The 20,683-nt window shown below is 38.2% G+C and overlaps 1 long non-coding RNA gene across 1 annotated transcript; it reads left to right on the forward strand.

Annotated features, from left to right (window-relative positions):
- The first annotated feature begins 10,140 nt into the window (after nucleotides 1-10,140).
- Nucleotides 10,141-14,782, forward strand: LOC135153094 (uncharacterized). The gene is made up of 3 exons (XR_010293002.1): nucleotides 10,141-10,362; nucleotides 12,056-12,239; nucleotides 13,318-14,782. It is a non-coding gene; the product is annotated as an uncharacterized LOC135153094 (long non-coding RNA).
- Nucleotides 14,783-20,683: the final 5,901 nt, after the last annotated feature.

Here is a 20,683-nt window from a genome sequence, read left to right on the forward strand (position 1 = left end):
ATGACTGAAAGAAAAATAACAAAGATAAACAAGATAAAATACATCATACAGTCCATCATGTATTAAAAAATCTAAAGCTAAAATTAGACCCCAAAAAAAAGCCCTTGAAGAAAAGCACATGTTAGCGAAAACATTACTTTTTCCAGCAAAGGCGCTTGATTTTTATGAGAATAAAGTCATGCAGAACATACATTTTATCCCCAGCTAGCTAGTAAATAAGTGAAAGGGGGGAATAGAAAGAGTGAAAAGGTTGCTTTACTTTACTTTTAGTTCTCTTTGCCTAGCTCAGTCACAGTTGAACATCCAGTGCAGAAAAATTAGGAAAAAAATGCACCTAGGCCTATCTTCATATCTTCAAATATTTTATAGCAATTAGACTGTATAAATATATTCATCACTGTTAATTACCCATGGGCCATATTATCACTTTGCTTATTCATTATGGCCCATGGCCATGAATAAGCAAGTGATTAAGATTTTTGAATAAATTTGACAATATGATGGGGTGACCATAATTTGTGCACATTTTAAAAATTATCACGAAGCTGATATTCAATCAAATAAAAGACCAAACAGAAGGCAAGATCCTTGAGTCAAAATTGCTCAAGAGAATTATGAAATACATAAGTCAAGGGTTCCGCTGGTTTCACAATTTCAAAATTCTATGGCGATCTACTACCGCGCTCGGTTGAAAAAGTGTCATAAAAAAGTATAACCCATACAGAATTTTTGCAATTTTGTTTTCATGTTCACCTAAAAAAGATCAATTAAAAAAAGAAAAAAATGAAAGTCTACTGCAATAGATTTGCACAGAAATCAAGTCGACGGCATGATAGCGGAGCGAATAGCCGCTGCAAAATCCGGGTTGTATATTACAAGCGATTCAGCGGCGCTCGCACGCATAGACTTTTGCCCAACGGAGGGCAGGGGCTATCGAATGGCGGGCGCAAATAATGGTAATATATTTCAAGATTTGAATCTTTGAGATAGGAGAAAATAAACATTGTAATTAAAAATAGACATATATTCAACAAACATTGATGGGATATCATATTCATTTTGTGAGAAGTCATTTTAAAACATGTTGAATTCTGGGCAGGTAACTCAAGACACAGAACCTTCTCATTTCCTGTCTCTCAAGACTCAATATTCATCATGTTCTTTCTGTAATTCAGTTTCCCTGGGGGGCCACTTACATTGACAAGTGGATACCATGCGCAACCCAAAAAACATGTAAAAGGGATGTCTTTTTCAAAATAGGGCACATTACGTACATAACGTAATAAGGGTGTCAAAAGCACTAAAATAATGAAAAGAGGTATCTATTTCACTAAGAAAGCTACCTGTTTAGGGTCAAATTTGCAAGGGTATAAAAAAAACAAATGTTTTATAAAGGATGTACTTTTTGCCCCAACAGTCAACACTACGTGTTTAGAGTCCGATTTGCGCGAGGTGTGGGGGTGGGTCCGTACTAAACCCAATGATGTACTTGTAAGTAAAGGTAAAACCGACGTCCGTGACATACATGTATAACAATTAAAGTATCGCTGTACTCGGGGGTTCAATCCAGCTTTCAGGGAATACTTGCCAAGGGTATCCTTTTGTTTCCAATACTTGTTAAGGGTAGGGTTTCACACACCAATTGTTAAAGTTGAATTAAGAAGGGGGTGAGTTTCCATAAATATAGGTTCTACACACAATATATAGTATATATAAGTTGTTCAAACAGATAGCATGTCACAAAAATCCTCTGCCTTCTCGATATTTTGCTTTGAAAGTCTATGAAATTAGCCACCTGTCAGAGCCCGAGAGACGAGTGTACAGAAAAGCCACTCGGAGTGTGACGTCACCGGGGGGAATTTAGTATAAGAGGTGCCTGAATGTCATACAGAAATGCTATGCAGAGAGAGAAAGATATTTTACAATTTTTTTTCAAAGCAACTCAAATCAAACAAATAGGACTGATATGTACAAATCTTTACTTTCCCTGTATAAAAAACAGTATGAATAACCATCATGAACTCTTCAATCATGATGTAAGATAGCAAACAGTGAGTTATTGAATGATATTTTCACTATTTCTCATTTATTTTATCACGATGTTCAATCAAGTGAATAGCTGGAAAGTAATTACGGCGGCTAGCTCAGCTCTCGCTCAGCGCGCGCTGAACACATAATACTAGTACACACAACACCCAGGCATTGAGTGTACTGTTATGGTCTGGTATGTCGACTTAGTTCATGGCCGTGCAGCGATCCCCTGGCGTTTTTTCTTCTTTTCTTTTGTCTTTGACTCCACTTTTATATCCTCTGGATCATTTCCACTCATAGCTCATTCCACAGAACAATCTTGAACCAAACGTATTATTCTTTCTCGGCCTTCTGAGTTGTTTTCTATATTCAATTACGCTAGGGGTCACCGTCACACATACAAACGCAATTCGCAAGTGAGTTGAAGACAGAGAGATATTATAGTAATTAGTATACATATCTATGGTTGAAGACAACAAGAAAGGTATGCGGTACGGTAGCTCGACAGCTAGCTGCGCCGGAGCGGGCGGCCGGTCGGCACAAAGCAATTCCGCAACCAACTGTGTTTTTTTTGCAAGAGCCGCGTCACACGCGGATAAATATGTCATAATAACACGTCTGCTACGTTATCGACTGGTGAGAAGATCTCGATCAAATTTCATATTATTCACCTTGAAATTATTCCTTTAGGGTCTATGGTATCATTCTGAGGGAATTTACATATTTGGAATAATAGTACGGCCACAAATATTTTAATCATTTCCTCTTTGCAAGTTCTATGGCTCGCAGATACAACTTCAACTGCAGTTATTCCATATGAAGGCGTACGTGCATAGTACACAAAGCGGCACTGCCTTGTTTATATACTACACCGGGACCGAATACCCCCCGGTGACGTCACACTCAAAGAACACCCGTCTCGGTAGGCATTGCAGGAGCGAACTCAGGGAAAATGGGTAGGGATAAATCGTTCAAATTCATTATTTTGAAAAAAGAAAATGGGGGGTCGAATCACCTCTTAGTGTTTGGGGGGTTGTAAGGTTGCTATTAATGTAAATATCTCAATATTTGGAATCGTCTTCTTAATTCAACTTTAAGGGATGCATTTTCAGAATATGGAAAATACTTGTTTACAATTTAGGGTGCTTTTCGAGACCCCATTACACGCGCATGAGTATCCACTCATCATGCAATGGAAGTGGCCCCCCCCCCCCATTCCCGGGTTCAGTTTTCATCATGAGACTGAGATCATATTGATCTGCATGAATATGGTGATCACGATAATCGTCGTTATGAGAATCACAGTCAGATCACCTGATTCCTCCTCATAACGAATCAAAATTCTATTTAGCTGGCAGTTTCATACCGGCCAACTAAATTTCCCAGCAGTAGGCCTGTTGTTAGGCCTAGACTACTTCCAAGGTAAATGAAAGCAGTAGTCTACGTCCATGGTGAATGTCATAGCCAGTCATTCACATTTTAACATTATCTGTCCTCCACTTTTTCTGAATATCACGATCGGCTGTACATGTATTTCAGCTTCTATCTTGACGTTATCGTTCAAAATCTCAGTCAGACATCGCTTGGCTTTGCCTTAATTTTGATATGAACTTGTAGCGACTTTTTTCTTCATTCATTAAGTCACAACTTTTTTCAACATTGCAAATACATTTTAGACATTCTTCATTACATCGTTTATTTAATCCGTGGAGACAGCCAACAACGGTATTTTTCTTAGTTTTTTTTATTGGAGTAACTATGAAAAACACTTCGTACATGATACTGTACATTTGTATATACTACTTCTACGTGTTTTTACATTTTCATCGATTGCTGCTCTTTTCACCTCGCATCACTCTAGGGGGTGCTAGATGTAGCGACTTTTTTCTTCATTCATCAAGTCACAACTTTTTTCAACATTGCTAATTGTTTATTTCATCCGTGGAGACAGCCAACAACAGTGTTTTTCTTAGTGACTCCAATCACGGAACATCTTATTGTTTTCACGAGCCAATCACAGGCATTTAATCGCACATGGAAAAACTTGGCAAACCCTTCACTTTACACATGTGCTCCTGAGTTTTCCATCTTGCGGTCATGTCACTATTTGGATATTTTGGATACAATTTTCGCTATCATCAACTTTTACTGAGCGTAATTCCTACAGCTTTTTTTGGAAATTTGCATCTTTTGTTCAGTGTTCATCTACATCAATTATTATTACAACGGGAAAGTGCAATCTTTTATTGAACTAAGGACTTTGTGATTCACGATTCTGGCTAGCTAGTTCGTGTTCGCGATATCGTCACACGTTTGTGTTGAGCTTCCATCTCAAGTTCGCCCCACTTCGAAGCATTTCCCTGCATCGCGTGTGTGTATCTCGGAAGTCTGATTTTGATTTTTAGATTGGATCAAACAAGATTTCAACTCCTTTCCCCAGTTTACCTCAGCAAGATTGGTAAGAATTTACACATCATTATATAATATATATCTTACATACGGTACTGAAGTTTTGCGACCAAATCATGCAAAAATGCATGTGGCGAACAAACGGGTGAGCTGCCGCAAGCAAATCTTTTGGCCGTTAACTCCAGTCCATATAAAAATTATGACGAAGCCAAGCCCAAGGCCAGGGCTAAGCAAGGAACTAACGTTAAATGATAATGTCGAGATCGGAGCCAAAAATACAACATGTACAGCCATTCCCACTTACACGTATTGCGAGGTTAGTATTAGTATACTATTATCTCTCACAATGAACCACGTTTGGCAGTGGATTTCTAACTAGTGGGTCTCGCGTGCTGCGATCTCACTTCTGGTGTCCACAACACACGACTTCTATGACTTGATTTTTCTGTGAGCAGCGGCATGTAATGAACCCTTGTCCTTGAGTGAGCCGTTCCCGATATTTGGAAAAGCAGTGGGCATATCTTCTTCCTGTAAAGTACAGACTGCCGTTGGCATATTATCGTACTCGTGCTTGTCAAGTGCCCAGATGAATAGTGCGAGTAAAAATCTCTACAAAACTATGTGCGGCTAAAAACAGAAGAGGCCTTAACGAAGCCTCCTTTGCTGCACCTCCTGCTTGAAAGACGCGAGGGAGGTGCTGTGAACTATCTATGCTGGGAGTGAGTTCCATATTCTGATAGCATCAGGAAAGAATGTTTTTTGATATATTTGTGTTCTGGCATATGGGATTTGGAACTTATCAGGATTTCCATGTGTACATGGTCCAGTTGATGGAATAAACTGGTCATCCGGGATGTCAATAAGCTTGTTGATGATGCAGTAGACCATGCTAGCTCTCTGTTGTGCCCTTCTTTCCTGAAGCGTAGCCCACTGGAGTTGCTTTAGCATATCTGATACGCTGCTGGTACGTCGAAAGTCTCCTAAAGCAAAGTGGGCGTAACGGCGTTGTACCATTTCCAGTTTTGAGATGTTCCTCTGGGTAAATGGGTCCCATACCACAGCAGCATATTCCAGTACTGGAAGGACAAGTGCTTTGTAGCACAACACTTTCGTCTTGAGAGGGCAGTCCCTGATATTTCCCTGCAGGAAGCTGCTGACTGAGTTGGCAGACTTAGTTGTTTTGTCTACATGGTGATTCCACTTCAGGTTTTCCTGGAAGTTTACACCAAGGTATTTTGCTTTATCAGCCTCCACCAGGGGTATTCCATGAATGCAATATGGTGTCGAACTCTTGATAACTACCCTCTTATTGGTAACATGCATAACTTGGCATTTTTGCGGGTGAAATTGCATGAGCCAGTCATTTTCCCATACTTGAAGAGCATCCAGGTCCCTCTGAAGCTGTTTAGTGTCCTCCTCTGTCTTGACCTTTCTGTACAAGATGCAGTCGTCAGCAAAGAGGCGCACCGTAGACTGTGATGATACATATTCAGGGAGGTCATTAATGAAGAGGAGGAAGAGCAGAGGTCCGACCACGCTACCTTGCGGCACTCCTGATAGAACGGGGGCTTCATGAGATGTAACTCCTTCAATAAGAACCCTCTGGGAGCGGTTGCTGAGTAGATGTTCAATCCATGAGTGAATATTGCCTCTGACTCCATAATAGTTGACTTTGTACATCAATCTACCATGGGGAACCTTGTCAAAGGCTTTTGACAAGTCCAGTAGAATCACATCAAGCTGATCGCCATTATCAATACCCTTGGAAAGGTCCTGAACAGCATGTAAGAGCTGAGATGTACAGGAGCGCTTCTTGCGAAAGCAATGCTAGGGCTAGGCGTCACATAAGATGTTATGGCTATCCAGGTGGTCAAGAATGCTACTGCAGACAATGTGTTCCAGGGTCTTGCACACAATAGAGGTCAGCGAGATTGGCCTGTAGTTTTCTGCTCTGTTTCTCTCTCCCTTCTTGAAGACAGGAACTACATTAGCTCTTTTCCAGTCATCCGGAATAATGCCTTGGTCAACAGATGCTTGAAAGAGAATAGTGAGGATAGGTGTGAGTTCTGTCGCAAGTTCCTTCAAAAGTCTCGCTTGCAAGCCGTCTGGACCTGTTGCTTTGTGTATCTGCAGTGTTGATAGCAGCTTGTACACTCCATCAGGACTGATGTTGATTTGTTCCATGTCTGGATACGGGTTTTGTCCCTTGCCTTTATGGTGGTCATGTTTTCATCCTTGTTGAAGACAGAAGTAAACTGATCATTCAAGATGTGAGCCTTCCTCATGCTGTCTGTAATAGTCCTTCCACTTTGAGCTTTCAGAGGTGCTACTCCAGTGTTATCATTCCTCTTGCTGTTAATAAAGCTCCAAAAGCGCTTGGGATTTGAGGACAAGTCTGGATTTATCATGTGATTAATGTAATCACTGTATGCTTGTTTACATGCCACCTGTGAAGACTTTTTAAGTTTTTGATATCTATGGAAATCTCCCTGCTGCCCGGTACACCGTGCCCGTTTGAAGGCGCGTTTCTTCCTTCTGGAGTTCTGGAAAGCCGCTTGACTGAAGAGTTGATCCATGGGCATGGCTGATTAAACCGACTTGAGAGGTCATCTTAGATGGTAGGGGCCTACATGATATCGACTTTTTGTTCATTGATCTCGAAGTCGAAATGTGAATGAGTAGTCTGAGAGACTTGCCTAACCCAGGGAACTCCCCGTGTATTTGACCATACTCACGGGACTAGGGTGATTTATGGTCTAAATATTTCTCCAAATGAATTGTGAAAACAGAAATTATGCACTTACCATGATTATATGGATGAAGGTCTAACGAGTGGCAGTTTCCTGACATCTGGGCACAAACTGGAACCTCAAAAAAACGAAAAGTTCTCTCCTTCTACCCCAGTCTCGATCGGCCATTTTGTTACAATTCATAACAAAAATGGCCGATCGAGACGGGGGTAGAAGGAGAGAACTTTTCGTTTTTTTGAGGTTCCAGTCTGTGCCCAGATGTCAGGAAACTGCCACTCGTTGGACCTTCATCCATATAATCGTGGTAAGTGCATAATTTCTGTTTTCACAATTCATTTGGAGAAATATTTAGACCATAAATCACCCTAGTCCCGTGAGTATGGTCAAATACACGGTAAGCTCCTGGGCTCCCACCCGCTGTGCGGGCGGGAGTTCCCTGGGTTAGACTTGCCATGAGTGACATTTGTAAACAATATCTGGTGAGGAAATTTGTTCTAACTTCTAAGTCGGCCGGTGCGAAACTGCATTAGCACCCTTCAATGCCCTTTAGTTTAAACTTTAGGGCAAGGCTTTAGCTTTTGTTTTCGCTTGAATTGTGCACGTGCAGATACTAACTTACAACACGCAAGCGCTTAAGCGCTCGCGTGTTTGTGTACGAAGTCTATGCATGTACGGTACTACCGGTACGGTATGGCCGAGAAGCTTGTGTTATTGGGAAAGCCGTCAGTTTCGTCAACGACGACGTCACTGAAATGACTGAATAAAAACAATAATATATAAACAGAATGGACTAGTGAATAATTAAATTCCGCGCTATCATCGATTCAGCATCATATGGCAGTGTATCCTATTGCCGGACACCTTTATTTTAGTGCTTTAAAAATGACAACTAGAGGAAATAAAATCAAGAAAAACTCAAACTTGCTATTCCAAATATTATGAAAATTATGAATATGATAAAATTATTTTATATTTACCAACCATTTTCTTTGCATCGCACTTGCCGCGTACCCCTCCACGAAAAACAATTATTTTCGTGCGCGACAAATTACATCATGATTCCGGACGCGCGCCGGACGGGTAAAGATATCCTTGATTATAATGATGTAAGAACAAATTTTTGTGATTTTTTTCTTCTTATATCATATCATGAGTAAATTCTAGTATTATTTGCTTTTTTATATCGAATCTGAGCAGATGTATTGTTGGTAATAAATTCGTGTTTGATAACTTATTTTATTTTGTCTTGTTAGCCAGTAGAGGCGCACGGCCAATATTGGAGACTGTCTCCAATGTGGGAGATTATCTCCAATATCAGAGACTTTTGTAAAGAATTTGGGTATCCAATTTCAGAGACAGTCTCCAGTTTTGGAGATCAATTTCCTTTGTTTACATTTGCTGCAAAAGGATTAGCTTGGCGGCAAATAAAAATGTGATAAGCAGATTCCTCATGGAAAATTACCCCTTTTCACCCTCTACTTTAAAAATTCACCGTCTACTTTTGTTTTGATAAGGATTTTTGTTGTCAATCACACACAAAACAAATGGGCTTTTGACCTCAGTGAAACAAAATTTTGGGTGGAAAAAAATCATGTTTTTGTTGGTGTTTTTTCTTTTGTCCTTTTGCAAAGCAAGTCTCCAATGTGGGAGATTGTCTCCCCTATTGGAGAGAGTCTCCCATATTGGCCGTGCGCCTCTACTGTAGTGTTAGCTGCATGTTCCATGGCACTTTCCAATAATAATATGCTCGCGTTCGTATCGTAACGCTCATCAACTCAAGTTCTATCGATGCGCTGCCGATCGACGGCTCTACTCACGGTAAACCTCGCGCACGGTTACCTTGGCTTGAGAACTAGCCGTCGACGATCACCCACATCCACAATAGTCAATACACCACAGTGACCACACCTCATCATCTGATCATTCGATCGAAAGAGTGGACGAGATTGAAATTCGGCAAATCAGGCCCATATTTCCGTTAGAAAATATCTCATTTGTTAATACAAAACTATGTTATATGATATTTTAAGCATTTTCTATCATTTAGACTAGTCTTATAGATAATTAGGTAAAAAATTGATTTTTCGCCTTGTTTATGCAATCTTGTTCTACTTCTAGGCCTAGCCCTGATAGCAGACACGGTCGTAATGACGTCATTAACGTATTCATGTCGTCGTATTTATGACGTTCTTACAACGTCATTTTGACGACTTAGAATGGCAACTTTCATTTGCATTTTTATTTGACCAGATTATGACGTGATTTCGACGTCATTTACTGACCAATTTACGACAAGTAAATTTGCTCGCTTATATGGCCAGATTATGACGTGATTACGACGTCATTTACTGACCAATTTACGACAAGTAAATTTGCTTTCTTATATGACCAGATTATTACGTGATTACGACGTCATTTATCGACCAATCTGCAACAAATGAATTTGCATTTTTATATGACCACATTATGACGTGATTATGACATCATTTATTTACCAAACAACGACAAAGAAATTTGCGTTTTCATATGACCACATTACGACGTGATTATGACATCAAATTTTACCAATCAACGACGAGGAAATTTACAAGTTTAATTTCAAAGCCACATACTATTTTGCCATTTTTTCAACCTTGCCATGTTAGCAAGGCTATTTCTACTTATAAAAGGAAAAGTAAAACTAAAAAAAAATAGTACAGAATTTTTTTTATTTTAGGTAAAGTATATAATTCTTCAAAGAAAAAAAGTTTCAAAAGCAGTGGCAAAAATAATCATTTCTTAACTGGTTGCCAACCAAACCAAACTAGAGGAAGCTTTATATGTCAAAGAAGTTTGTATCTATTTTAAAACTTTTTTTTCGCAAGTGGTGTCATGCAAACCCCCTATCTAGTTAGCTCACCCCCCCCCCTATAAAAAATTAATGATCCGCAGAATTAATTCGCCGCCGGGCGTCGAGCCTGCGCATGCGCGCTGCACTGCATGCAACTGGCGCAGTCGCAACCATTTAATTTGAAAAAGGAATGCGCCCGTTTTTCGCCGTTAAATGTTGCAGCCTAATTTTGGATCGAGAATTAAGTGCGACGAAGATGGCCGTTAATAATAGTTCTACTACTTTAAGAACGCGGTTCAGATTTGGATAACGACTTCGAAGGCATTCGCAGGAGACCAAACAGTAAGTTAGATAACCATCTTCTAAGATTTTCTTTTCGGAGCGCGGCTTGCCTTTGGCTTTAGATTTCGTGCACTGACACTGCCCGGCCGGGGTGGCTGCCCCGAGCGCCGGCATGCTGAATAGGACAGGCTGCGCTGGTGGGCTCAGGGCCCAAGTCTGCACAGACACAGTGCACACTTTAAGGTAAATGCCAGTTGTGGTAACGATATCAAAATGAGTTCGTACAGAATCCAATGAAATGACCACCACAGTGTCTGTCTATAGATTATAAATAATATACCGGTAGGCTATGTGCCAAAGCCAGGATTCTGGAAGAAATTGTGTGATTGCTGCGAAATAAGCAAAAAAAGCACAGGATTCGGGTCAACTCGAGCCAAGGCAAGCGTCGGGCCGGGCCGACATTAATCAGAGCAATAATAATTGTCCCACGTGCTCTTATCTGTGTTGGTGATCTTCAGTTTGAACATTTTTCAGCGTAGATTTCAAGATTTCACAAAGTTCAGTTTATGTAACTGTACCAGATCTACATCATGTATACCCAGTTGTTGTGTGTCCGGACAGGTTGTGTGTCCGGACGATCAGCTTTAGAAAGTCATTTGGAAAAATTTACAAGCGAAGTTTCATAAATGTTTAGTAAAAATTTTTAGGAAATATTATAGAGAACAAAATAGAAGATGATTACAACTATTGAATTCGTATTTTTAGTGTAATCCAAAGACAAAAAAGAAGGCTTCAAAAATATAAAGTGTCCGGACACCCGACCCCCCATCCTACTTTGTAGATCCTCGATGATATACCGTACTGACAATTTTTTTAATCCTAAATCTACCGGGGTATTTTGATTCTTGTCATTCCCGGGGGGGGGGGGGTATTATTGCCCCCCCCCCCTTATAAGATCTCGGCCGTGGATTGCACGATCACAACGAAAATTTGCATGATGGTAGAGAATGACGTAATCTACGTAGTTGCATTGGTAAATTTCACTGAATTCATATTTTTTTATTTTATATGAATTAATTAAGCTAATTTATTCATGAAATCATACTTTTTGCTCTGATTCACTAAAAGCTCCTAGAATGCTATTTTTTGGGTGAAAATATTCTTTATAGCATTCCTAACAATTGTGAATGAAAAAAAATCTGGTACCAAGACCGATTTCTTATGTATTTTATTTTTTTTTTAATCATGTATTTCTTTGTTTTTTTACATTTTGTTTTTTATTACAAGTATTTTCGATGGAAATCGTTCTAGACTTAATTCTAATCATAAACAAGGCAAAATTAATTAAGTTTAATCAGTAAAAGTAGAAATAATGATAAATTTATGAATTTTGGCTAAATACACAATTTGCATTGGATTTGTACATGAAATCATGTTTATGAGCAATTTTGGGTCTGACATGCACTTACATAATGTTGCGTAATGTCGTAACCGCGTACCCGGGTGTCGCCAATTTGGTCTCAAAATTTGCGCGAGACTTGAAAGTAAAAAGTCAGTGAGCGGCGCGATCAAAATTTTTTGTGCGACAGCGTAGTGATGAAATTTGTTGAGGGGGGGGGTCAAATTGACCCCCCCCCCCCCAGTTTAATAAGGGTTAAGGCCGTCACATGAAATGCCCTATATTCATTATTTTTCTACCAAAAGCACCATTTTGAGTAAGATTTTTAATGAATAGATCTGTTTGACATTTCAGGAGAAAGAGAGGGAGACACAAAACCACCTGTCTCGGTGTCACACATGAGGAGTTGAGGAGGAGATGAAGTCAGTGAATATTACCTGGCCTTGGGGAGTTTCCAGAAGAAGGCCAAGAATCGCTGGATGCCAGGAGTGGAGATCCTTCGTTGCTGCCCTACATGATAGGAGGCATCGGGCAGTAGGTAAGTTAGAAGGCTATTTCAGATGTAAAGCCTTTTTTTTTGGGGGGGGGGGATCATTGGGAATCTCTATTATCAGAATCACGCAGATTTGGGTGTGCACAAACTCGGGGCACCTTATAATCTGTTAATGGTCCTGACTGTACTTCGAGGACTCTGTGATATTTTTTCATTGTATTTTCATTCACGGAGCCTAGACAAGTCTCTGTTGCCTGTAGAACTTTGTACACTAAGATGGATTTCCCTAGAAAATCCACCCTTCCCACAATAATTTTGGGGCAAACATTTAATTTGTCCAATTTGTAAGCTTTTGTACTCTAAATGCATACAAAGGCTTAAAAATGTTAATTGTTGGAAGGTAAAAATTTTGAAGGATCACTTTCTTACAATTCCCACGCTATATAACGCAATGACAAGAACTTTAACTCGAGTGACGTACGTATGCAAGAAATACAGAATTGGTTCACATGCATAGCTGATTGATTCATTGTGCTAGTACTGGTACTAGATCGGTTTGGACGTTCTAATTTCAATGACAAGTTTAGATGGTAAATTGGCGCTAATAAAATTTTGCATTGGTCGATCTCGCGATGCCAGAAAACTAATTCCACCTCAAAATTTGTCAGATTTTTTTTGCAAAATATATATTTAATTGATCCTTGACCTGAATTTAAGCCAAATCAGGCATAGGGAATGGCTGTATTTCAGCCTCGAAGTTCGAATTCTCGGTCCTGACAGTCCTGGTTACCCCATAACCATTTAAAACACATAAAAAAGGCATGAATTAAAATTGTAATTATAAAAAAATAATATGTTTTATGTGTCAAATAAATTGATTCTAAAATTTCCTTCCTTATACAGAGATGGTTAAAGGTCTTGAGGGCATCATGCCCCCCCCCCCCGACTTGACTTAACATGTTAATATTTGAAGTATAAAATATGTAACAAACCCCACATCGTTTTTTAATCATTTAAAATAAATTGGAAATTAATATTGAAACCATCTAGTTTTTAATGAAGATTAATAAATAGTTTATGTAGAAAAAGTTTTTATGTTTCTCCTCTTCTGTTATTTTTGCAGATGCTGTAATTTGAAACGGAAGGTGTCCTGCCAATAAATTTTCATCCCACCTGAACTGCCTTGCCTGCCTGCACTCAGTCATCTGTTCCTGAGCATTTTCATTTTCCTCTATTTTTCATCATCGTTTGTTTCGGCCTGTATGAAGTGAATTTCACATTGATTGGTGGAGCTGCTAAGTTGGCATTACAGGGCCGGGGTATGATCCTTTGGGTTGAACATCATGACTGCTAGTTGGTCGGCAAAGGTGATGGGATCGATCAATGTCACATGGAGTAAGATCGATACCAATCTGCTTTGCTACATTTCAAACAATCTCATACGGATACGGATATTATTGCGACAGGAGTACTGCTCGATGTGGTCAAGCCTATTTGACAAAGCATTATGGTGTTAGTCATGTTATCAGAAACCGATTTTTCAAAATCACGGAGTTGCTTCAATTTAGTATCGATAGATATTTCAAGAACGTGTAGACTAGTGAGCTTTTCATCAAGAATTTCACGCAATTTATTTTCACGCTTATCCATGTCATCATTGAGTTTTTGTCTCTCGCGTTCCATTGCCACGGCCACCGCTCTTTGAACGACTGTATCAATATGATCTAGGTATGCTGGGCTTTGTTTAGATCCAGTTAATGATGAAGCAGAGGATTGTGTACATGCATTAGCCGAGTGCAAGCGGCCTCTTGATCTGGTGGATATCTTAGACATGTTAGAGATTACGTAATTATATAATTGAAAAGTGGGATGGGCTGTGCATCTGCCAACTCACCAGTCAACCAATTAGAGATGGCCTTCCAAAGTGACACAGCACGAAAATATCAATATGGGACTGGTCTAGTCAACACATAGATCCTGAAAAAACCATGGAGACTGCAGACGCAAAATGACTTCCATACATAAAGATATGATGCACAATTTCCAGTGGGTTCAAAACACTGAACACATGCTATGCTGATACACAGACTATCATAAGAACTTTATCAAGCAAAGGAAATCTGGTATGAAATCTCTCAGCTCACATAAAAAGCCTACGTAGCTACATGCAGGGAAGAAAATGCGTAATTGCTGAGAAATGAGCAAAATAAGCATGTAATTCTATCAAATGTCAGGTATTTTTCGAATCGATTATAATACACAGTCCCACATATGCTTTTCTGTGTTTACAGCGATCACCAGAATTATCGATTTTAAGTTAAAAAATTCATGATTTTACAAAGATACAAGTTTACATTAATGTACCAGATGTAGATTATGTACAACATATTGACAATTAACTTTGATTTTATAGATTTTCTCAAGAAATAATTGTTTGCTGCAACTACTGTCTTTTCCTTCTAAGTGATAGTGTAATACAACAGTTCCACAAACTATTTTCATCAGACTTATTGATGCATGATTCTTTCACCCAAATGCAAGCTTCCATAAATCCTGAAAACTTTGCAACTCAGGTATTTTTTTTTTTACATACAGTATATTTTTTCCTACATTACATAGTTGCCTTAAGTTAATAGCGCACCTCTAGTAGTAACTATCTTAAAATGAGTTCGAACAGAATCCAACAGAATTACCAGCAAAGTGTATGTATATATAAAAGATGTGTGCCAAAAAGCTCGGGAAGAAAATGTGTAATTGCTGAGAAATGAGCAAAATAAGCATGTAATTCTATCAAATGTCGGGTATTTTTCAAATCAATCATAATACACTGTCCTGTCCCACATATGCTTTTCTGTGTTAGTGATCATCAGAATTATTGATTTTAAGATCAAAATTCATGATTTTACAAAGATACAAGTTTACATTAATTTACCAGGGCCCCGTCTTACAAAGAGTTATGATTGATCCGATCAATCGCAACTATGGACGGTCAGCAACGTTAACATCTATTAAGCATGTTTGTTCAAAATATTTTCTAGCTATGATGTATGTTCATGCATTCATTGTTTTCTCAAAAATTCGCTGCGCTTCTCATTGTGCAAATTTTTCGTAGAAAAAAATTATGACACTGATGGATTTCCATAGAGTTATGATTGATCGGATCAATCGTAACTCTTTGTAAGACAGGGCCCAGATCTAGATTATGTACAATATTTTGACAATTAACCTTAATTTAAAAGACTTTCCGAAGAAATAATTGTTTGCTGCAACTACTGTCTTTTACCCCTGGCCCTAAGTGATAGTGTAATACAACCCAAACATTTCATAAGAATTAATGTACATGTATGATTCTTTCACCCAAATGCGAGCTTCCATAAATCCTGAAACTATTCCAACTCGGGTATTTTTTTTTTACATACAGTATATTTTTACCTACATTACATAGTTGTCTAAAGTTGAAGGTATATTTAATTACAATTTCAACGAAAAAGCTTTATTCTGGGAGATCATTATGCCTCTGTTATGTATTAATGTGTATTTATACATGTACAATTGTATGTATTGGTATAAAAAACATTGTAATTTCATTCCTTTGACCCTAATACTGCATTTTCATAGAAAAGTGTTTTTTTTTTCAATCTATTTAGAGTTTTCAACATTTTGTATTCCTTTTTTTTTCCTGGTAATATGTTATGCAACTTTTATTTATTAATAGAATATTTGCCACGATTTCGTAATTGAAATGCGTACATGTATTTGATTTCGTTTTCCATTTTTGTATATATTCTTTTTCGGGGGGGGGGTCATGTTCTTGAGACTAAGACAAGTTATGCAAGGCCCTGGCATGGAGGATCATTATATTGTTACTGGGAATGCTGGACATTGTCAGACCACCTCAGTATTCACCAAATATAGATAATCCTCAATGACAAGGTCTTTGAAGTGATGTGTGTATGTACATTGCATGTAGAATTTAATGTTTAGGTCATTATCACGTCAGAATACGTTAAGATATCATAGTTGACTCCAAAAGACGTCATATTCATTTCAATATGCGACGTCAATATGACGTCTATTACTAGTCAGCAATATGTTGCAAAGTCGTCATTCAGACGTCGTAGTTGACTTATAAAGACGTCATAATTACATCAATATGACGTCTGAAACTGGTCAGGAATACGTCGCAAAGTTGTCATTAAGACGTCGTAGATGACTTTTAAAGACGTCATAATTACATCAATATGACGTCTAAAACCGGTCAGGAACACGTTGCACGGATGTCATTAAGACGTCGTTGTTGACTCTCGAATACGTCATAATCACGTCAATACACGACGTCAATCTGACCCTTGATACTGGTCAGGAAAACGTTGTAAAAACGTTGCTAAGACGTCGTAGTCACTCTTGGAGACGTCAATATACGACGTCATAATGACGTTATTCGCGGGTGCAAGATCCCGTCAATAAGACGTCATGTTACGACGTCAAAATGACGTGACACTCGTCGTTAAACTGACGTAATTATGACGTCATTTTTACCAGTTTCTGCTATCAGGGAGGCTATGTATTGCTCTGTGAAATTGAATTGCGGAAGTCTAAAGTTACAGTACAAATTTCCGAATTTGTTTTAGAACGCAGTAATATGCGCGTCCGGAATCATAACATAATAGTGTCCGGTAATACAATACGTGACTATAATTAGGTCTAACAATAGGCCTTATCGTGAAATTTGTCATCTCTCTTGTGTGTGTCGGTGTGTGTGCGATCGTTGTGTACAAAGACCAAAGTCAATGGGAGTGGAAAGATGTCACCACCGCTGACGAAATAAACGGCAATGAATGGACTGGTGACATTAACCACGATAATGCCGCATCATATATCCCCTTCCGTCCCATACCCTCCGATAAATTTCCAAATACCAACTTACCGACTGAATTTTGGCAGAGAATACTCGGGAGAATACTTCTTACAGAAAATAAAATACTAGTAACAACAATACAGTGTGCGCACGTGCTCGCTCGACCTAGGTCATAGAGTTCTAGGTGCGCACGTGCTCGCTCGACCTGTACCTAGCCGCGCCGTCATTTACATTATACGTTATGGTTATATGCATAATGCATATATACGTGCGCTGCGTGCCGGTGCCACTGATATATTTCGCAATAAAAAAAAACCCATTCTCATAAATACATTTTGACACGTCAGATTAGAAATGAAAGAGATGGAATCACATCTCAGTGCCTTATGTAATGAATTATAATCACCGACCTACTAATCACTATAGATTAGTGAGTATGGCTATGGCCGTAGCGTAAACCCGGTCCGATCCGAGCAGTGGGGGATCGACGATAGCTAATATTGAGCTACCAACTGAATATTTTAATTGGGGGCACCCCCCACGTCATCGGGTCGGGTGTCTGGACACTTTAAAATTTTGAAACCATCTTTTTTGTCTCTGGATTGCTAACAAACTATGAATTTGATAGTTGTAACTTTTTTTCTAGGCCTATATAATATTGCCTAAGATTTTACACTAAAAATATAATGAAACTTTGCTGTTAACTTTTTCAAATGGCTGTTTAAATCCGATTGTCCGGACACAGACTAGGTATAAGTTTTTTCGCGTACGTAATACTCATCTATCACAATATAATTTTCGATGGCTGTTGTATTTTGAGTGTCATATAAATTAATGACTATTATAGTTGGACCGACATCATCGACATGCATTTAATAATTTACGAGCGAGCATATTTTATTAGTTGGAGTGACCGTATGTGCGAACACAAGTCATATGAAGCACGGAACTGACAATTTTGTGTGTGTGTAAACATGTATTCCGATCTGAAAAAACTGACGGTTTAAGCACGTTTTTGATAAAGAACAAGATATGTAGGCCTATCAATTTTTTTTTTATACAAAGCGCGAGCTTATTGAGGTTTTGACCTAAAAAAATGACATTCTGAATGTCTTCCTATAAAAAAAAATCAGAAAACATGATATCTTTCGCAAGATTTCAAATAATGGAAATTTGTTAGAGGTCAAGTCCACCTCAGAAACTACTGTTGATTTGAATCAACCGAGAAAAATCAGATAAGCATCATGCTGAAAATCGGATGTAAAATTAGAAAGTTATGACATTTCAAAGTTTCGCTTATTTTTCACAAAATAGTTATATATGCACAATATTTAGTCACATGCAAATGAGAGAATCGATGATGATGTCCATCACTCACTATTTCTTTAGTTTTTATTGTTTGAGTTATACAATATTTCAATTTGTAAAGATTTGACAAAAAGGACCAAGTTTACTAGCTGAACCATAAAATGTTAAACAATGGTAATTCCACAAGTTCAGGGAGAAATAAAATTTTGTTTCACAGGACAATGAGGAGGAAATTAGAATATAATAAAAATACAAAAGAAACAGTGAGTGAGTGATGTCATCATCAGTTCCTTCATTTGCATACCGACCTGGATGTGCATATACTTTTTTGTGAAATTAAGCAAAATCTAAAAATGTAATAATTTTTTTTTTTTACTTCCGATTTTGATGAAATTTTCAGTGCTATGCTTGTTGGATTTTTCTCTATTAAAATCAACTTTTTTTGTTGGGATGGACTGTTTAAAATGAAAATGTAGGAACATTGTGAGGAAGGCAATGATGATGCGAGTGGTAGCACTTCCTTTATTCCTTCCTTTATTATTTTCCTCTTGTCGTTCCCCATTTTCCCTCCTTTCTCCTTTCTTTCCTATTTATTCCCTTTTTCTCATCTTGTTTTGGCCCCCACTGGGCAATTTGTTACCGATTACCAATTTTACCGGTTATTACCGGTAATATCACCCGGAAATTTGAGTAACACCAAATATTACCGTTATTACCATGTTATTACCGAAATTATAATTCCTGTTGATACCTGTTACTGTTATCACCCTGATGAAACCTACATTTACCTAGTTACAACAGGGTGATGAGGGGTAATAAGGGTAATGTTGAATGACTTTGATTGGTTATAACATTTGCAAACTTTAGTAATATAAGAGCAATCTTACAGCAATCCCAGCGAAATTTTCAAAGTCCAAAAAATTACTGTTATCACCCTGATGAAACCAACATTTTACCCAGTTACAAACAGGTTGATAAGGGGTAATGGGTAATGTTGAAACGCTTCCATTCCCAGACAGCAAAGTATCTGGATCACATACGGTTCTTATCTGGGATATCTGGGTCCCATATGGGCCCACATGGAACCCAGATGAAAACATATACTTGAACCCACATGGTGCCCAGATAGGACTCAGATGGAAACGAGACCTCCAACCCATGCGGAACCCATTAATATTGGGTAAATGGAGTAATATCAGATGGTAATATCAGGAAAATACTGGGAATATTAGTTACTCATGAATATTCATTACTACAATAAATGGCCAAATTTTTAGCTAGAATATTCATTACTACAATAAATGGCCAAATTTTTAGCTAATATAGCTGTAATAATTAATGTGTTTATGTTTATGCAATTATTCCACCCAGAAAATTTTCAGAAAAATGTGTAGTTTATATATCATATTAGTCATAATCATGACATTAATTTTAGAAAAATGTTTTAGGGTTGAATAATTGTTAACCATAATTTGTCAAGTGTTGTAAACTCGCTCAATATATAGAAGTAAATGACAGGGTTTGGTGGATAGGTGTAGGATAGGATTAGGATTAGGATGTAGGATTTTAGGATAGGATAAGATGATATGGCTTAGAGTATGGAGTTGTAAAAATGTGCTTCAATGACCCTAATGACACTAATTTTTTTTTAATGAGCCGACATTAATTGGGTAATATTGGGTAAACAGAGTAATATGAGGTGGTGATATCATGAAAATAACTGGAAATATCGGTTACATCATACTGGGTAATATTGGGTAAATGGAGTAATATCGGGTCCGGGTAATAACGGGGAAAGATTGGTCTACTATTTCCCCGTTACTACCCACTGGTGTTACCGTGGTAATAACTACGTTATTACCTGTTACCATGGGTGTCGATCACGGGGGGGATGGGGGGGATATATCCCCCTCAATTTTTCAAGTGGGGGGGATGGCCTGTATTATCATCCCCCCCCCCCAATAATTTAGGGTAGAAAATTTATAATAATGATGATGAAAAAATGAAAAGTTTGATCATGATGATTATAGTGATGATTATAGTATGCCATCAATCAGTTTGTTTCCCTCGCAATTTGTGTATATTGTTATTAAATAAAAACATTATTTTCCAGGACTTTTAAACAGATGGGTGGAGGTTCAAGATGAAAAAGAATGAAATGTTTATGTATATGATATTTTTTAACACATGACATAAAAGGACCCTGACGAAAAACAACTTTTGTTTATAGGGTGTTCCATCCCACCAGTGGTAATATGATCATATTTTTACAATTTTTTAATAAGTGAAATCAATTAATGGTTTCAGAAAGAATAATCATTCA

The sequence above is a fragment of the Lytechinus pictus genome, chromosome 3, assembly GCF_037042905.1.
Source record: "Lytechinus pictus isolate F3 Inbred chromosome 3, Lp3.0, whole genome shotgun sequence".
NCBI lineage: Eukaryota > Metazoa > Echinodermata > Echinoidea > Temnopleuroida > Toxopneustidae > Lytechinus > Lytechinus pictus.